This window comes from Alligator mississippiensis, chromosome 5 (genome assembly GCF_030867095.1).
Source record: "Alligator mississippiensis isolate rAllMis1 chromosome 5, rAllMis1, whole genome shotgun sequence".
In the NCBI taxonomy this organism is placed as follows: domain Eukaryota; kingdom Metazoa; phylum Chordata; order Crocodylia; family Alligatoridae; genus Alligator; species Alligator mississippiensis.
Window position 1 is genome coordinate 131854054 of NC_081828.1, and position 14092 is coordinate 131868145.

The window sequence follows — 14092 nt, forward strand, 5'->3', positions numbered from 1 at the left end:
GTACTTGTCATTTTTTACTGTTACTTACCTGTTGTTTGTAAATTAATAAACTGTTGATTCTTATCAGTAACGTCTTGGTGCGAGTCCTAATTAATCAAACCATAGCTAATTACCAGGTGGATTGGGCGGTGATAAATACACACTGATCCATCTGTTAACTATCTCAAGAGCCAAAGACCAGTTCCTCATTTGCTACTGGACTGTAGAGGGAAGCTGTCCATTAAGCAACCCTAATTAATTAGGTGCTAATTAAGTCCGTGTGCAACCAGGGGTGAAGAGAAGGAAAGAAAAAAGGACAAAGAAAAATCTTGGTGCCACAAGCTATTCATAGACAGCACAAAAGGCTTTTACAGCCATTATCGCTGCCAGGACAAAATTGCAACATCAGACCCAAACATTTAGAATCCTGTAAGGGAACTCCTCCAGTAAATGGAAGCAACAAAGCTTAGGGTGGGATCAGACATTGCTTTTGTACCACCATAAAAATTATGGCAGCACAAAGCCAAGCAAATAGATTTCCATACTGCTTGCTGCACCTCAGCTTCCCAAAATTTGGGGCCAAAACAAACATGATAGTTTCTGCTGCTTTATCATGGCAGATGTCTGTTACTTTATGGCACGAGAGTGCAGGCAACCTGAATCTGCCTATGCTTTCCAGCTGCCCTGGGCACACACTCCTGGGACTTGAGGGGCCCGATACTGTGTGTCTTAGGAATTCCTATTCAGGACTGGGCCCCTCAGCCCCTGGGAGTGCGTGCCCATCTTTATCCACTTGCAGAGACTGTCTAGGGAATGTCAGAGGCACATCTCTGTAAGCAAAGAAAGATGGGGTTCAAGGCTTAGAGATGCACCCCAGTTAATCTCTCAAGTGTCTCTCTGTAAGGGGAGAAAGCCAGAGTTCCTCACTTCAAGATGCCCCACATGTGAAAGGTGGACACTGCAGTGTGTGCCTGTGACACTGATCACCTATAGAGATCTAATGGGGTGGAGGGTTGTTAGACCTCCTCAGGTGACCAGGACCTTTCTTAATCATCTTTGATGAAGGTGGGTTTTGGGGCCAGGAATGCACATAGGACTGCAGCCCACCCTCATGCACCCTATAATGAAACTATTGTGAAGACTCAGGTAAAGTTTATAGATATACTTTAAAATCACAAATACAACAAAAATAAGAACATCAACGAGTGAGAATAGCACAACAATTATATACACTGGTTTGAATATAATACTATAAGAAGACTGCCAAAGGGGGCAGTAGAGGAAAGTGTCAGGGCCTTCTCAAGTCTCGCCAAACCACTGTGACAACTAAACCCTCAGTCTTCTCCACAGAGTGTACTCAGACAGAGAGTGAGGGGTAAATCATGAATGCCGCGTGCCCCTGGAGGCTGGGGGGGCACAGCGAGCTCCTGCAGGTGGTGGCAGCATTGATGGCAGTGGGAGCATGGTGGTAGCAAGCAATGAACTCCCACAGGCAGCCGCAGTTCTGTTGGTAGCAGGGGGTGGTAGCAAGCACTGACCAAAGGTCGGTGACCACCCACAGACACTGCTGGCAGCATTGGCAATGGCCAGTGGCGATCAGGGACCACCTGCAGATACCGCCGCTGGTGTCCATGGCAAGGGGGGTCATGGTGAGTGGTGACTGCCTGAAGGCACTGCCAGCAGTGTCGGCAGCGCTTTTTGCAGGGGGTGCACAGCCAATCTCAGGGGTGCATGTCCACCCGCCTGCACCCCTTATGCGCCACCAACGGTGAAGGGTTATATTTGCCAACTCCAACTCATGATTGAGGTCCCAGATGAGTACTGGTAAGTCTCCAATCAAATAGTTCAAATAATCCAATAAATCACCCCTCACACACTCTGTCACAAGCAATCCAAACTCAACCAAGCCCTCTCAAAATCAATCATTAATCAATAAACCAACCAGCAAAATCACACATGGTATACTATCATCACCGTTCTCTCAGTCCTCATGTGCACCAATGATTCCCAATCAAGAGCACACAATTCTCCCAAGATTTCTTTTATACCAACAAAGTCACTCCACTTGTCAATCATTCTCCAACCAATTATGCCCATGTGCACACAACACCCATAATATGGTGCACCTGGCACTACAATGAACCAAAGAGGCTACTGTGCATGCTCCCAGATAGTAAGTGGGTTGCTAACATCATCAAGGTGGAAAGTTCAGCTATTCCAGAACCTTTCCACCTCTGATCAATATGCACATGACTAGGAGGGAAATCCATAATGGGACTGCCTGTCCAACACAAGGAATCTCCAAAGTGCATTTCTGCAAGCTGGGAACATGTCACCTGTTGTCCCACAGGATTGGGCCCCTGCCTGACATGGGACAACAGGTGACTTGTGGTTCACCAAATGAAGCAGATCAGCTGTGGTGGGACACATCCCACAACAGTTGACCTACTTTATTTGGCAACATCTATTTATTCCTCAGAGGTTGCTTCATTATACGTTAAGACTGAAGAAGAGATTTTTCAAATGGAGAAAAGACTAATGCAGCAATAAAGACTTGGCTTATTATTTAGTGATTTCTGAGGCATGTGATATCCATGTGAATAACCAGAAGACATGAGCCTTGAGTCCTGCAGTCCAAGATTTTAAAAATTAATGAAACATTCTATAATTACAAGGCAAGCACTGGGAAGAAGGCTGTTTCCCCAGTCACTTGGAATCACAATTACAGTTGCAGTATAAAGAGTACACCCAGAGAATTCAATTTTTTTGCTATTTTTATTGTTTAGGGATAGGACTGTACATTTTTTCTTTTAAATCAAATCAGGCATTTTTTTCATATCCATCGTTGATTAATTCTGGTGGGGAAGGAAAGAATAGGCAGCTGCACACTTTAACAATTAGGAGACAAATGGCTCATTCAATTGTTCTTTGTTTGATTTGTTCATTAAGAGCTGTTGAGAGGATCTAATATAATTTCTGCAGTAAATATCCTCTGACTCTTATTGCTTGTGCATTTCCTTTTAAAGCTAATAATGGGATGGGAATGATGCCCGGGATTCCATCAGGTTGCAGCCTGGAGAGGTTTGCTTTTTAGGTAATATTTAATCCATTTTTCTCCCTATAGCTGCATGGGAGAAAAAAACCTTCATTTCAAACAATATCTTCCAGAAGGTTAGCTACTGGCTCTTAAACTAATATGACATTTGGGTTATTTGTTAATGGCAGCACCCATGATGTGATACTCTTCAGACATTTAAGAAGATTCAAACAAAGGACATATCTAAACCTATCAACCAAAGTTTGCAAGGACTGAGTTTTGCTGTCCTTTTGTCTCAATTAGGGTACAAAATCCTCCAGGGGATTTCCATGGCATGTGCATCATACTATAACTTGAGGCATGGCACCTAGGGCCACTGTCCTGCAGGATTAGGCACCTGAATCCCTGGGACAGGATTGGGCCCCAGATGCCACTGTCTCAGGGATTTAGTCATTGTCCCCCAGCCTGACTATATGGAATGATGATTCCAGCAGTATCTGCAGACACCAGTGAAGTGGATCAGCTGTGCTGGGACACATCCTAACACAGCTGATCCTGCTCCAGATGTGATGTCTTTTCATAGCCTTAGCTCTAAAGCACCTGTAATCTGTCATGCAAATTGGCATCTACCATTTGCAGTCAAAGACTATAGATACTAAATATATATATAAAATACACAGAAAAGAATAGAAATGAATTGTACAGGAAGTTGCTCTTATTGTTCCTGGATGCAGCTGCTAAAATATGTTTGCTTGTGTTTCTCTCTCTGGTGATCGCAAACACTCTTCAGAAAATTTATGTTTTGAGCCAGGCTTTGAAAATAGCCAGATTAGAGAAATCTGACTTCTTTGAGGACATCTTCTGGATGCTGTACTTCCATGGTCCAGCAGCCAGTTTCAAGTTGCATATATGCAAGTCATAGTGTCTAAACTATTGCAATCATGGTATTGCAGTATAATGGAATAATGGTAGAGTTGACAGAAGTTTTCCAAATTGAGATATTTTGTGGTTACAATTTTGATTTTTTATGTAAAAAAAAAAAGGATGATTTTAAAAATTGTTTTTGCAAACAATTCATCCTACTTACCTGTAGAGATATCCCTAAAATTTCAAAATGTTATTAAAATGTCAAGTTTTTGACAAAAATTATGGGTTTTTTTTGCAAAAATAATCTTGAAGAGAGAATACCAAACATGGACCATCTCTTTATAATAAATGTAATGCTCAGATATATCACCATGTCTTCCTAGAGTAATCGAGCAATAGGGCTGGAAGGGACCTCCAGAGGTCATCTGGTCCAACCCCCTGCCTGAGGCAGGATCATCCCTGTCCAAACCATCCCATAAAGCCATAATCAGAGACCTTACCAATCTGACCACAGGGTAAAATTCCTTCCTGACTCCAAATATGGTGATCAGTCTGGCCCTGAGCAGAGGGGTGAGACACTCCGGCCAGGAACCTCCAGCTTTGCTTCCAGCAGAAGCATTGGCACAGCCTTGGGAAGGCTTAAAAACACCCTGACACATATAGCAGAAAAAAAAGGGGTGGTGTGGGGAGCCAACCAGCAAAGCCCAGAAGCATGGGAAATACCTGTGGTACAAAATAAATATAGCTACTCCTAGAGTATCCCTGATCACTGGCTATCCAACCTCTTCTTGAACACCTCCAGTGAAGGAGAGTCCACAACTTTCATAGGCAGTCTATTCTACTACCTCACTATTCTAAGAGTGAAGTTTTTTTCTGCATATCCAACCTAAATTTACTTCGCCACAACATCAAGCCATTGGTCTGCATCCTCCTGTCTGCAGCAAGAGGAAAAAGGTGCTTTCCTTCTTCTTTATGGCAGCTCTTCAAGTATTTGAAGACTGCTATTATGTCCATTTTTAAGCACCATTTCCGCAAGCTGGACATGCCTAGCTCCTTTAGCCTCTCCTCGTATGACTTGCTTTCCAAGCCTTTTATCATGTGTGTTGTCTGCCACTGGACCTTTGAACCACATGTCCTGATCCTACTCATATGTAGAGTTATATGTGCATAGAATTTTTGGGCATGTTTATACCATTGACTTACCCTGCCAGGCAGTGCAATGTTGAAACACACTGCACAGCTTTGTGTGAACTGCCCACCAAACCAGAAAGTGGAGCATTAACCACATTCAGGTAGAACTGCACTACAGCTGATTAGCTAAACAGTGCTGTAGTATAACAGCTACATTGCTCCTGTTATCAGAGGCAGGATGCATGAAATACAGCAGCATGTTGCAGCATCCCACTGATGGTAATGGTAAATCATTAAGCTAGATGGGCCTGTTGAAATACTCATGGGATGGGCATGCTTTTTAAAAATCCTCTACCTGGAATATTTCAGGATTCCACAAGTAGGAAGAAGTCATACATTAATTTGACTGACACAAAATTAGCCATAATCTGATGCATAGGTTAAACAGGTTGTCAAACCTTTCCTCAAGAAACTTCTGTTATATAGTGCAATTTTCAATAGATAGACTGTCGCTATATGGCATAGATGTTATTTTAACGATGTTTCAATGTGTTGCCAAAACAGGGGTTTTTTAAATTTTAGTTTTAATTCTTAATCTCTTGATTTATTTGAAAATTACAACAGTCTTTATGAGTTGTTATTGAATGTTATGTTAATGCAGTGAGCCAGTTTTGACACCTTATTTTTAAAAATTGTTAAAAGGAACCAGCTGTGCGAAGGATACAGTGGGAGTGCTATTTCTAGAGAACTGCCATTCATTTTGTTTACCTGTGTGAGCCATATCTGTGCTTCATGTGGAGAGACTTACAATTAACATGCATTGACTGATTTCCACTCTATATACTCACAGCAGGCTGCAACATTAAAAAAAATACAACAGCAGCAAAATAAGCAGCATGAATTAAAGACAGAACACAGCGCTCCTTGGTGTTGTTGAGCCAAAAAAACTCTCAACTCATAAAAAGGGAAAGGTAAATAAATAATGAGTATGTCTATAGTTAACAAGTCAATTGTAATATATATATATATATATGTGTTGTGTGGTATACTAAAAACAGTGGTCCATTGGGGTACTAGACATTAGGAGCCTTGGTTTCCCACTTTTGTAGGGGATCCTTCTAACTAATACTGATTCTGACAAGTAGATAATCACTAACCTCCTCCATTTATATAATCGATGTACTGTCTGGTTTACCCTTCTCATGACTATGTGTAAAGCTAAAAGCCTGCTGGCTCCTCTGACAGACTCTGCCAAGTCCCCTGAAAAAATCTCTGCAGCACCTCTGCAGTACTGTATCCAGTTTTGGGCACCTCACTTCAAGAAACATGTGGACAATTAGAAATAGCTTAGCCGAGAGTGACGAGATTGGTTAGAAGCTTGGGAAACATGACTTAAAAGGAAAGGCTGAAAGAACTAGGATTATTTAGTCCAGAGAAGAAGAGACTGAGGGGCCATTTGATGATAATCTTCAACAGGATGGAGACAGACTATTCTCTGTGGTCACAGGGGACAGGAAAGCAGCAGTGGTCTCAAACTGCAGCAATGAAAATAGAGGTTGGAGATTAGGAAGAACTCTCTCACAATGAGGGTAGTTAGATCCTGAAACAAGCTACTCAAGAGAGGTTGTGAAATCTCTTATCAGTTAAAAAATGTTGAGACCATGTTAGATGAACACTTGACTAGAATGGATTAGTCAGGGATGATCCTGCCTTAAGTAGGGGATTGGACATGCTGACCTCCTGAGTAGGGCTGTGTAAAATTTCTGCAGCTGTTTCGTTTCGGAGGTGTTTCGAGCCATTTCGGTGCCTGAAACACTGAATCTGAATTGAAACAGAAGACTCCAAAATTAATTGGAAGGCTCTGAAATGTTTCGGAAATGTTTTGGAGAATTTCAGAGTTTTGGAGCCAGGCTTGCAGGGAAACAAAAACTAAGAAGAGGGAGGGAAGGACTGCTCTGATATTGACATCTAGCTCCCGGTTCGATTCTCCAATTCTCTGATCACTTGCCCCAGCTTTCTGATCATTTCCCCAGCTCTTCCCAGGGGGCGTGGGCCCCTGATCTGCGCATGGGATTTCAGTAGGCTGCTGCTGCAGGCTGGGGCCAGCAGCAGCTGCTCCGTGTAGCCTGCACCAAGCGCTGGGAAGAATGCAGAGCTGCTGCTGACCTCAGCCTGCAGCAGCATCTTGCCAAAACCCGTTGTGCAGATCCAGGGGCCCGTGCCCCCCAGGAAGAGCTAGGGGAATGATCAGAGAGCTGGGGAATAGAACCGGGGGCTGGGGAATCCCTACTGCATGGCCTGGCTCCACAGAAAGCAGAGATCCATGTTGATGTCTCCTCCCCACTGCTGCCTGCCCCGTGCTGCCCCAGATCTCTGCTCCCTGTGGAGCCATGTCATGCACCAGTGACCAGCACTGCCCTGCTGTGTGACCTGGCTCCACAGGGAGCAGAGATTCATGCTGGGGTCTCCTCGCCACCACTGCCTGCCCTGCACAGCCCCATGTTACTGGGGCAGCATGGGGAGGGCAGCAGTGGTGAGGAGACTCCTGGCATGGATCTCTGCTCTCTGCAGAGCCAAGTCACGCAGCAGGGACCAGCAGGCTTGCTTGTCGCTCTGCGCTGTTTCCCTGCCCCGCAACCCAGCATCGCAGGGACTGGAAATCTGCGTGGGGGTCTCTCCTCCTGCATGGAGGGCAGCAGCCCCCCCTCCAGACGAGCCACCCTCACTCCCATCCTGTTCTCCACTGGGGCCCTGCAACTGCCAATCCTAAGTCCTGCCTGGCTGGGTAAGGCTGTGTGAAATTTCCCTTGCAGCCCATTCAAAACAGATTTGGCCAAAATGAAACAGGACAGTGATCCAAAACACTGAAACAAATCACTGTCCTCCAAAATGTCTGAATCCAAAACTGAATCGAAATACAGCTGTTTTGCACAGCCATACTCCTTGAGCTCCCTTCCAGCCCTATTTTTCTATTGCTCTTTTTCAGACCATATCATGCTTAAACCAGAAATAGGACCAGGGTTTCACCCCAATTTCCCTTATTATCATAGCTTTTCTTCTAGGTCAGGGGTGTTAAATGCATGTGGAGTATGGATTCAATCTGTGAACCACAGAGCTGATCTGGTGTGGGCACCTGATCTGGTATGTGCTCTGGACTAGCTGTACATGCTGCATCTAACACTTTCCTTGGACTGGTATGGGTTACATGAAGTGCATGGGGCTAGTCTGGGACATGCATTGAATGTTTCATCTATAGCGCTTTACTTGACTTGTGAGAGTGATCATCCTTGACTATGAGGGATCACTGCCGCTGAATGTGGCACTTGTGCTGGACTGGCACTGCACATTGGATTCAGCATGCAGAACCAGTCTATAGGCCTGATCTAGACCAACCCTAGATCCAGCATGCAGGGCCAATCTGGCATGGATGCCATATGCAGCATATGCCCCAGACCAGTACTGTGTGCTCTGGATCCAGTCCAGTGTGGCATGCAGTGAATGTGGTTGGTCTGGGGCATGTGCTACCCCAGCCCAATGACACCTGTATGCAAGGACAGAGCTCTGGTTCCAGCTAGGGCTAGCACATGCTGCATGCAGCAGGCAGCACTATGGGCATGGACTGCACATGGTGTTGGGGCAGTCCAGGGCACATGCAGCATGTGACACCCACACCAGACCAGCTCTGCACACTAGATATGAAATTCTCCAAGTTGTTTTCCAAGAGATGCAAGCTGATGAATCCAGGTGGCCCCTTCCTCTCGGAAGAAAACAAGGGCATCCACTATCTCCTTGTATGTCCCTTTGTTTCATGGAATCTGCAGCTGCTGCACCCTGAAGACCCGCTGTAAGCGTCCAGGGAGCACCTGTCACCTGTCTGGGTACCAGTGCACAATATACAGTTTTCTAGAGCTTGAAGAAAAGAATAAACAGCAGGCAGAAAGCACATTTATGCCAATCAATTTATCTTCACCAGAAAGACTAGCATGCCACTGTACACACCACTGGAAGCTGGCTTATACTGCATTGCTGTTTTTAGTACCAATGAAAAATAAGGTAGATCCAAATTCACTAGGAGGAAACCTGAGTGACTTGCATATTTTGTTATTATCATGGGCTGAAATGTTGAGAAGTAACTCCTCCTCCTGTGAAAAAAGCCTGGTCTCTCAGTAGCAGGCCTGTAATGCTTTGACTGGGTATATCCTGGCCTCTGTACACTGTTAACAGCACTAACAAAAGACACAGCTTACCATCCCTTAATAGAGGAAGATGCTCAGAGTCAGGGTGCCACTTCCTCTACTGAAGAGCCTACACATTTTTCTGAATATTGCTTGGTAACTATTTAAAAGTTCTGATTGAGACTACCAAACCACAAGACTTGTAACTAAAAGCTGCTACTAGCCTAGTATTGCCCTGCTCAGTAAATGAGCAGAGGGAGAAAATACAGGAAGGTGCCAGCTCCTTTGTTCTGCCCGTCTTGAAAATAAGCTGGGTTCAGAGAGGGTTTACCATCGTCTTTGTGTAGTGCTAGTAAATCCTTCCAGCTCCCAATATAAACAGTATGTTCATCCTGTTTATTGTCTTGGCATTAACACAAATTGGTCAAGACCCAGGCCACCACCACCCAAATGGGAAACAATTCCTCCAGTGAAATACCAGACCCAACTGACATCTCTTGCCATGGTGGAAACCTGAAGCTTGATGTTGCCCACTCTCCTAACCTCCCATCTTATGCTTTGGAATCGATGTCTAGGTCTATTCCTGGCATCCAATCTTCCCTTCCAAAAAAAGCAATATTAAACTCACTTAGGAATGCTCCCTCACTTCACAAGTCTTCCATTTCTTGATTTTTCTTCTAATAAAAAATTAGGTTTGGCCATCCCTGGAGAGGCAGCTGATGTGTCACGTGCAAAACATCTATTCTGAGTGCCTCATGGAAAACTGAAGATCAGCCACATTTGAAATTGATACAAAATAATCTTTGTGGATGCTGTAGAGATTCTAATACCACCCCTTGCCCACAAAGCACCTGAAGAAAAGGGCATCTGCTGGTGTCACGGCGGGGTCCTCGTGGAGGGCCGTGATCTCCTTGAGGCCCTCTCACTGCGCTACTTCAGCCCGAGGGCACCCTCCATTCTCGTCTGCCACGTCTTGATGGAATATGTAATAGGGAGGCTGCCTTGTGTTTCCTCGGGCACGTAAGCTCCTGGACCCCTCGTGGATCTCCCCGTATGATGGGCGCTACCCAAGCACCCCAGCCTTATGGGCTATGCGTGGCTCCTACCAGCCCCTAATACCACACCCCAAGCCTTGCAGATGTAATAGACGTTGTTGGGTCTGTACACCCACTTCTTGGGCCTCCTCTAAAGTGTAGCCCATGCTGGGCTCTCTCTCTCGCACCCAGCCTCTCACTGGGACTCTCCTGATGGTGCGGTCCCGCTCAGGGACTCCCTAGTGGGCCCCGGCCCTTCCCTGGCCAACCGCACGGATACCTTCTCTGACCCCGGCTCACCGTGCTACTACTCCCTGTCTTCTCGGGGCAACCGCAGCGCCCTGCCTCAGTCTGAGGGGTGTTACCGCACTAGCCTGCGGCCGGGCTCGCTATACCCGTCTCGGGCTCCTCAGTAATTGCCCCTCTCTCTAGGGCTCCTCAGTATGGCGCTCCCCCTCTTTGGGGCTCGTCGCGCCCCCACGGGGCTTCTCAATCATATCCTATGGTGCTCCCCCTCTTAGGAGGCTCGCCGTGCCCCCACGAGGCTTCTCAATCAGATCGCCCCTCTCCCTGGGGCTGGGGTCTATGTACCCCGCATGCAATCCGGAGTCTCGGTCCCCCGTCTGCAACCTACCGGTTGCGCCCGTGACCCACTGGCCGCGCTCCTCGCCGCCAGTTGCTCACGCACTGGCGTGACAGCTGCGCCTTCCCTGGCACTATGCAAATAATGCGCCCTCTTGGCACTAGGGCACCCCACACTCTCTGGGGTCCCTATAGTTGAGGCCTCCTCCAACCCCTACAGCCTCACCCAAGCCTCCGGGTGTAATATCAAAGCCAAACAAACTCAAGCCTCCTGGCTGTAACACAAACATAAAGCCCCCTGGCTAAACCCTAGTGCCCATCCTCTCAGGGCTATCATGAGCTGTACTTGCAAGTCATGCTCCTTTCCATACCTTGGCTGAGGGAGCTCCTGCCTCTCTGGCTGCTGGCAGAGAACTGCTTTATAAGGGCCAGGCCCTGCCCCCTTCTGGCCAGCTGCTTCTGATTAGTTGCCCTGGCAACTTGCAGCTGTGCTCACTAGGCACTGCCAGGGCTCTCTCCCTGGCAGTTTCTCCTCTCTAGGAGCAGGTGCACCAAGGTGCCCTGCGACAGCTGGCTTAGCTACTTTTTGCACAGAAGTCCATGGAAAACGGCTGTGATAGTGACATGGGAAGGAAAAGAACTGGGTTCCAGGCCCTGCTCTGATGAATGCTTTAAGTATTTTGCATGTCATTCATTTGGAGCAGAAACTGGAACCCAGGTTTCCCCGTCAGCCAAGCTTCCTAACTACTAGGATGCAGAAGCTTTCTAATTTTCTCTCGCTCTCCACATTTTTCTCTACAAAATGGAGTAACTGTAACAGTAGAGACTAAAACACTCCATCCTAGAATAGCCCACAACCTAGGGCTTAGAGCGTTGAGGTGGGAGGCAGGTGTAAATACTGCCCCCCCCCCATGAGAAATGAGGGCATTGCTTTGAGCTTCAAAAGAAAACACTGTTGTCTGAAGATAAAAAGCAGATGACAACAGCACCACCATGCCTCATGCCATGCTTTGGGTGGAACCCAATCCATTAGGTGTGTTGTGAGAATGTCACTGGGTTGGGGACAGCAGGTGACATAGGAAAGAAGCTTGGGTTGTGAACCCTGTTTGGGCTGAGCTGCTCAGCACTGTAAGGACTTACGCTGTTCTGGGCATTCCCTGCCCCTCACCTTGATGTGTCCTGGGAACTCTGCTGGTAAAGACAGAAATTTGAGATGCCTCCAGAGTCACATGGAAAGAGTGGCAGAGAGGGGGACCTGAAGTACACTTACACTAGGTTCAAGAAGCATCCTTCCAAAAGAAACACTAGTGTGTGTTGTTCTTGGCCTTTAAACGTTTTTAATAACTTCCAGCTTTAGGTTGGCGCAGCCCTTGAAAAGGACAGAGCAGATAGAAATGTCTACTAGTAAAGAAAATGGAAGCCTACAGGAAAGAATCAATTCAGGTTAACTGCCTTCTCCACTCTGAATTACAGTTTGGCTGAAGAGTCTCATAACCTAAGGTAAACTGAACCTCACTGAGACAGACACTGCTAGAGTGATCATGCTTTTTTAATTGGCTATTACTGAGAAGTGGCCATCAGAATGTCAGCCTTATTTTTTTAATAGGTATTAACATACAGCTTCACATTTATTTTAAAGCCTTGTTCCACTGTCACAGAACTGTAAATGAGAATCAGGCCAGTGCATTTATAAAACCTAATTACATTTTGCAGCATTGGTTTGTCTACTTTTATTTACTGTAACAACAGTAATAACAACGCCATTAGTGTCTGAAAGAACTATGCTGCTCATGCTTTTTTTTTTTAAATATATATATGCTACAGTAACTCACTGCTTGGCCATTGCTATTACAGAAATATTGTGTGTATCTTTTTAGCTAAAAGGGAGCTCTGCTCCCACTCCGAGCTTAGATCTTTCACAAACTTTAACAGGAATTTTAAAAAAGAAAAGGCACTTTGGATTTTATCCCCTAGAGTTAATGGTCATTCAGCCAATTTCAGTACCCATCCCCATCAGGTTCCTTTGCATTGCATAGTTCTAGTCTCAATGCCAATCAGTTGTGTGAGACAGTTAGATTACACTGTAGCTTTGGCTTTGCTGTTTAAATAGTTTTTACTAGTAATGTAACAAAGGATGGGTGATTGGGAATGGAGCTAGGGAAGCACAACACCCTCCCATGTTCACTTCCCACCCTTTTACCCTTTCCACCCTGTACCTTCCCTGCAGTGACTCTGGCACTGGGGAGAGGAGAGCAGCAGCACACAATGCTGTGAGTGCTAGAAATGCATGGTGCAGAAGCAGTGGTTGTAGGTTCACTGCTGGTTGAAGGAAGATGTTGCCTTTTTATGCTACTGTGGTGTTTAAATGGCCAGCTGACATGTGCTACTAGTAAAAAGAAGGTGGCAACTCCCTCCAGTAGCAGTGAGCCCCTGGCTGCTGCTCCTGCATCACTTGCCACTACTGCTCAGGCTGTAGACCTGGCCAGTTATGTCTATGGTTTTGAGAGTGCCTAGAAGATGTCAACTCAGCTCTTCATTTTTGCAAGCAGGACATTCCAATTTCTGCATAGCTTCATTATCAATCTGTGTGGCTGCTGAAGATTTCATAGCAACTTTCACAACATTTGCTAAAATCTTGTCATCAACAATCTCAGAATGCATATAGTGTGAAGCTCTAACTCACAACAGGTTACCTGCTGTATTGCAACCAAGGGCCTTTTTGAGGGCCAGCACTGACAGTCATCTCTGTAAACAGAGAGAAACCCACAGGATTTGCACAGACTACAATGGTCATCTGCTCTGTCTTCAGGAGACATGCAGAGAGGGCCATACAGCAATAGGCCATTCATACTTTCATAGTTTCATAGTAGTTAGGGTCAGGAGGGACCTGAACATTTCTTCTAACCTGACCCCCTGCCACAGGCAGGAATGAATGCTGGGTTCACAAGACCCCAGACAGGTGATTGTCCAACCTCCTCTTGAATTTGCCCAAGTTAGGGGCGAGGACCACTTCCCTGGCAAGTTGGTTCCAGATTTTGGCCACCCTAACTGTAAAATATTGCCTTCTGATCTCTAACCTAAACCTATTCTCCATCAGCTTGTTACTATTGTTCCTTGTCACTCCAAGTGGTGCTGGGGAGAAAAGGGCTGTGTCTATTTGCTGTTGATCTCCCCTGATGAGCTTGTAGGCAGCCACCAGGTCCCCCCTCAGCCTTCTCTTGCTGAGGCTGAACAAGATCGGGTCCTTCAGTCTCTCCTCATAGGGCCTGTCCTGCTGCCCTCTCACT